General features: G+C 42.0%; 1 protein-coding gene across 5 annotated transcripts in view; it reads right to left on the reverse strand.

The window, feature by feature from the left end:
• Positions 1 to 5,382, reverse strand: part of ZBTB44 (zinc finger and BTB domain containing 44) — a 66,629-nt gene extending 61,247 nt beyond the window's left edge. Inside the window, exons 1-2 of one of the 5 annotated variants that reach the window (XM_032868940.1) lie at positions 4,847 to 5,378; positions 3,643 to 3,696 (exon numbers count right to left, since the gene is read on the reverse strand). The gene's annotated coding sequence lies outside the window, so the exon portion shown is untranslated. Of the gene's footprint in view, positions 1 to 3,642; positions 3,697 to 4,846 lie in introns of all 5 variants that reach the window. The other 4 variants (XR_004383960.1, XR_004383961.1, XM_032868939.1 and 1 more) reach the window with 4 other exon arrangements.
• Positions 5,383 to 6,000: the final 618 nt, after the last annotated feature.

Raw genomic sequence — 6,000 nt, forward strand, 5'->3', positions numbered from 1 at the left:
CAAATTTAATACAGATAATATTTATGAAGATACTAAAAACTATAGCTGGAAGGAGCCTAATTAAGAGCCTCTGAACTGATAAAGTAAACCCCTTTACAACAGTCCTTGACTCTTGATCATTTTCGGTGACAATTTTTATCCTTTATAGGGCTAGGAAGACTTATTAAAAATTTAAGAGAATCACTGTAGGCATAGAGGATAGAGCATGTTACTGGTTTTTACAGAATTATCAATAATATTTTATAATAACAATATATTGTTAATCACGCCTGATATTTTATTATGAAAAATCTCAGATGGATCAAAATTTAAAGAATTTTACAGGTGAATATGTGCATAACCATACCTAGATTCTACCGTTAACATTATTATACCTGTTTTATCACGTATCTATCCATCCACCAATTCATCTTGATTTTTGATGCTTATTTATTCACTTATGCAACGTTTTATCCGTTTATTGAGAGATTATATAGGGGGCAGGAATGGGGGGTGGGGAGAGGGAGACAGAATCCCATGCAGACTCTGCCAAGCGCAAAGCTAGAAGCAGCGCTCAATCACATGCTCCCGAGATCATGACCTGGGGTGAAATCAAGAGCCATCCAGGCGCCCTGATGCTCTACTATTTAAATGCCTATTAAAATGGTATCTAAATGCAGTTTCTGAAGCAAAGTCTGATATACTAAGGATGTGTAATAGATATGACAAGCACTTGGGGCACTTGGGGCTCTTGGCATACAATCTTCAGTGTTGCTACAGGACAAACATCAGTCACGTACTTCCTTTAATTCACGGTCAATGAAATATATTTTACTACCCATTATATTTAGCTATGAGGTACACCAAAGTATCTTGCTAATTCTGAAAGTATAATGCTAATTCTGAAGACAGACTTGAGTGTGAAAGCTGGATTACAGTTTCCTTGCTCACAAAATAAGATACTAGCAGTCATATCAAAGAGTTAATGTGAAATTTAAATGAAATGCTAAATGAAATTTAAATGAAATAAAATGTTTAGTACAATGCTGACTTTCTGAAAGGGTTCAACGAATGTTAGCAATTAGCAATGTTAGCAATGTTAGCAATTATTGTTAGTGTATTTTCCCCTTCATTCTATCACAACTGGTTCTACCTGTCAGGTGGTTTTATATATATATATATATGTAATTGTTTGTGACATTTCCCCCCTTACTTTATGTGTTCTAATATTAGGAAATCTCTTTTTACTGAGATTGAGGACAGAATAAGTGAATGGGTCCAAAGCACAGGCATTCTCCATTTTCCCACTCCACTCCCTGAAGGAAATTGATGTTCACTCTGTTACCCAAAGCAGTGATAGCATACAAAGAGGAAAACACACAGGGCGCATCTTTTTCTTTTTATAGTACCTGGGTGGTAGGTGATTGAGATAAACTGACTAACTGTCCTCTGCCCACTTTAGACAACTACTGCTCCCTCCTAAACTCTCATTTGAACACATAATTATAATTTCTATCAAATTTTGCCCAATCCAAACAAAACATGTTGTCGTCACTGATCACATGTCCGAATGCCTTTTATATCCACAGACTGTATGTCAGGTTTTTTTGTGGCATACAAGTAGATGGATTCATAAAACTTCCACCATATCCATACCTCTTTAAAGACTTGATTTTCAAGTAAAGCGTGCAGAAGCTTGAAATATATTTTTCTGCTCACCTTCAAAGATTAGTCTTAATTCTTTCTCTTTGCCAGAAGAATCAGAATCTCATTGCAAAATTTAAAATTACTCCTACATCACTTCAAGGAAGTAACATACTGCTAAGCCTTCTGCAGTTAAAACATATGAGAATATATTAGATACTAAAGGGTCTACTTCATCTTAAAAATTAATTTGGGTGAGGCTTCTTTAACCATACTTTTAAAAATAGTTGTCTTTTGAACTATGTATTGAACCATATATTTAACATATTCAAAAATAAAGAAAACCCCCAAATAATAAATAAAACAAATGAACTGTATCAAATTGGTAGCTTAAATAAAAGTATTTCAAGTGACTTCTGAACACCATAAATACTCTGATTATATTCCCTTCATATTATGCACCAAGATTTTCATTTAAGAGACAAATATAAAATCAAAGAAGTTAAGGAAAAGTCTGCTATGTTAAATTTGAACTGGATATATCACTACAAACAAATAAATTAAATTATTCAACAAATAAGCAAAAAAACATTTTTTAGTTCTTTCCTCTGAAAGGGTCTCGAAGCAATGACACTCCAGCAGCAATGAATATGAATATATCCACATCCTGATCTTGGTTTCTATATACCCTTTCTCATCAAACAGAACCAAGACTCCTTAGATAAACAGCCCATTCCAGATCTAGAACAAAGAAAGTAACAAGGTAAGCGTTGGGTATCTTGTGCCTGAAAGCACTCCAAGAATGCTCCAATGGCAATCAGGAGTGTTTAAAAAAAAAAAGGACACAGGAGCCAGGTTGAAAAGGTTCCTACTATCCAAATCTGGGACAATCTGATCAAAAAGAAAAATGACTGTTATTTTAAAAAAATGAATAAATACACTAAAAACCATGAGTCCAAAGTGTATCCCGCAAAAAAAAAAAAAAAAAAAAAAAAAAAAAATCTCATTTGCAACCACTGGGGTAACTATTTCTCCAATCCTTTCTCTGAATACTGATTATCAAGGGGAAGGAATTAAGCATTTATTGCACATTTGTAGGAGGAACTTTAGTTTACCCCTAGCTAATGAAGGAAATCTTTTTTACATTTTAATCTCCATAAAACTGATTTAATCAAGAGCCACCAAGGAGTGTTAAAATCACTAAGCAAAACGTGGCCAGAAACAGGATATTTGCTTGGTGTCAAGTATTACCCCAAGATGACGTACAAATCACAAACAGCAAACCACACCCTTATAACAGATTTGGCAGTCACCACTTTAGTGGTCATTTGGCATCACTAATAGTATAGCAATCTGACATTATATACCAGTTTATGAAACAGTATGAAGTACATAGAATCCCCTATTCTTGCCAAAGGAAGTTTTACATCTAGTTAATTGAGTTTTTCTTTAGATCTAACTTCCAGTAACAGAAAATTCAAGGGGTTGGGGAATAAGTTAAATGCCACTAAGAAGAAACAGACAAATCTAGAACGTGGGAGCATTCTGTAAGACAACTGGTTTGGTCAATTACGTGTTAGAAAAAAAGGAGATGGGTATTATTCTTTTTAAAAGGGGACTAAAGGCATAATCATCAAACGCAATACATTAATCTTGACTGAATAAAGAAAAGGACAAATTTCTCAAGGAGATTTTAGAATAAAGAGGAAATCTGCATATGGATTGTTAATTTAGAAAGGTGTTGATAACGATGTTCGGGATAAGTAGGAGAATGTCCTTTATTTTTAGGAAATGCATGCTCAAATAGTTGAGGGTCCTGATGTATGCAACTTACTTTCAAATGGTCACACACACAGAGACACTGAAAGGGAGAAGTGAGGATCGAACAATAAATGTTACTCACTGAATCTGCACAGTGGAGTATTCACTATTTCTTTCTCAATTTCATTAAGATAAATTTTTCATAATAAAGTTGAAAAAGTGTTCCTGTACTGAGAGGCAAAGCAGAAATATACTTACATTGCGATTATATCTGGGTACAATTTTCACTTCTAGCTGTGTTATTTGTCTCATCTATATAAAATTCAAGTAATAGTATCTAAATCATTAGGTTGTTCTGAGGATTAAATAAGATCACATATGTAAAATGCCTGTAGTGCACAAAATAAATCTGGTTTCCATAATTAATGAATGTTATCTTCCTAAAATACAAGACTACAGGAAAACATTTCTTTCATTATTTTCACATTGCGTGATAAGGAAACTACATTAGGTACAATTAAATATTATTAATCCACTGGAAGTCATTGTGAAGTAATGAGGGAAATGAAGATTTATATAATAGTTTTTCTAATCCAATAATTCTAACTGAAAGCCTAGGCAAAAGGAAATCACGAAAATGTTACCAAGCCAAACTATTTGCCATCCTATGAAATTGTTTATGTGCTTATGGTGTTAGTCTGTATCTGAAAAAACCTGTAAGAAAATAAGTGGAAGAGAATTTTTTCCTGACCTCAACAGATTTATTTATATGTTGAAAAAAACTTAAGTTTTTGTCTTCATTTCTGTAAGTTCCAATAAAGTACACAATTACTAATCTTTATTCTAAATTCTGGTTAAGATTCATAGAACTCACAGGATGCGATTTCCTTTCATCAGTTCTAATGTACTTGTCATTTCACTTGCAGGTAACCCCTTTTTTTCTGGCTAGGCCAGCAGAAAATGACTAGATGCAGAGTGATCCTCAGGTAGCGAAGAAAAAGAGGTGTTTGTTATTATTTTTTAAGAGTGCCATCCTTTTCTTTCCAGTACCAGAGAAAAAGCAGCAGGGGAGACGGGGGTGGGGGGACGTGGGGGGGGGGACAGGTCTCCGGTTCGACCAGGTGAGAAGAGATAACACCTCTGCCTTCTTTGGGTTAGGGTGTTGGGCAAATGGGCATGCAAATGATGGGGAGCATCTGGACGATCCGGGAGATTTCCAACTGGGGGGCCGAAGGCTAGTCTCCTCCTTGAAGGATTAAATGCCACTGAGGGGACCCTATGGGGTGTCTCCCGGAGCGGATTGGGTGACAAGATCAGGCTTTCCTTTCCGTCCAGCGCCAGATGGGGGACGCGTGGTGTCAGCCCCTGGGCGGGCGCACCCCGAGGGCACTGGCGGCGAGGAGTGGCTGGTTATTGCCCCCTCTGGGGCCAAACGGCCCGCTCGCCCCCCTCTCCCCATTACCTGAGGGCGGCGGTGCAGGGGCCCGGAGGCCTGGTGCTCCTCCTCCTCCTCCTCCTCCCCGCCAGGCTGAGGCGGCGAGGTGGCGGCGGCAGCGGCGGCGGCGGCGGCGGCGACAGCCCGGGGGGAGGGGGCGGAGCGCGCGGCTCGCTGCCTCTCTCCTCCCCGGGGAGGCTGAGGGGACCCTATCTCGGGCCGCCGCGCCTAGGCCCGTGGACAGCCTGTGGCTGGGGCATGGCGGCACAACCAGCAGCGTGCCTGGGAGGTGGGAGAGGGCGAAGCGGCGGGAGGGAAGCACCCGAGGCTCTCGGAGGGGCCTGAGGGGAGGAGCGAGGGGGCCCGGAGAGCCGCGCGCTTGCGGCCGTTGGGGGCGGTTGGCCGAAGGTAGGCGGCGGTTTGGGGAGCGCGGCGACGGCTCGCGTTTTCTCGATGGGGCGGGGTGGGGAAGGGGAAGGGGAGTGAGGGGAGGGGAGGGGGAGGTTGGGAGGGAGCCGCCGCCGCGCGCGTGCGGGCCGGCGCCGCGGCCGTTGCCGCTCCGCTCACTCCAGCCTGTTTGGGGGCACTTTGTTTGTGTCCCACAGTGCTCTGCGCGGGCGGCCGGGCTGGGGAAGGGGAGGGAAAGTGGGCGGGGCAGAACGAGCTCGGGGCGGGGCGCCAGCAGGGTTGGGGGGGTGGGGTGGCGAAAACGCGGTTAATGCGCAAGCGCAGAAGAGGCCGCTCCTGGTCCTTGGGACTTGAACTGTGGGAGGTTAGTTGTCCTTACACACCCGTGGATTTTGATACCGTCTGTGCGTTTGTGTATGTGCACACGTGCGGATTTACATTCATATGCGGCAGACGTACTGCCCAGTTTGGCCTTCCTCTAGCCCATTCTCAGCCAGCTCCCCACCTATACTGACAGAAGCATTTCTGAGCATGGTTCACGCTTATTGCATTTTTTTCCCCTTTCAACTGAAAACGAAAGAAACTCCTCGTTTCTCAAGTGGTTTCTGTTAGCCGGGACGAAACCGGAACACCCAGCCCCTTTCTCTCAGTGAGGGAGGTGGGCCGGTAGTCCGCCCATTTTTCACAATGGGAAACTGAGGCCTGCGAAGATGTGTGGCCAAACACGTGAGGGATGCGGTCGCTTTTTTGTAAACAACCGGCCCGCAGCCCGG

This window comes from Lontra canadensis, unplaced genomic scaffold, assembly GCF_010015895.1.
Source record: "Lontra canadensis isolate GAN:19392208 unplaced genomic scaffold, GSC_riverotter_1.0 scaffold36, whole genome shotgun sequence".
NCBI lineage: Eukaryota > Metazoa > Chordata > Mammalia > Carnivora > Mustelidae > Lontra > Lontra canadensis.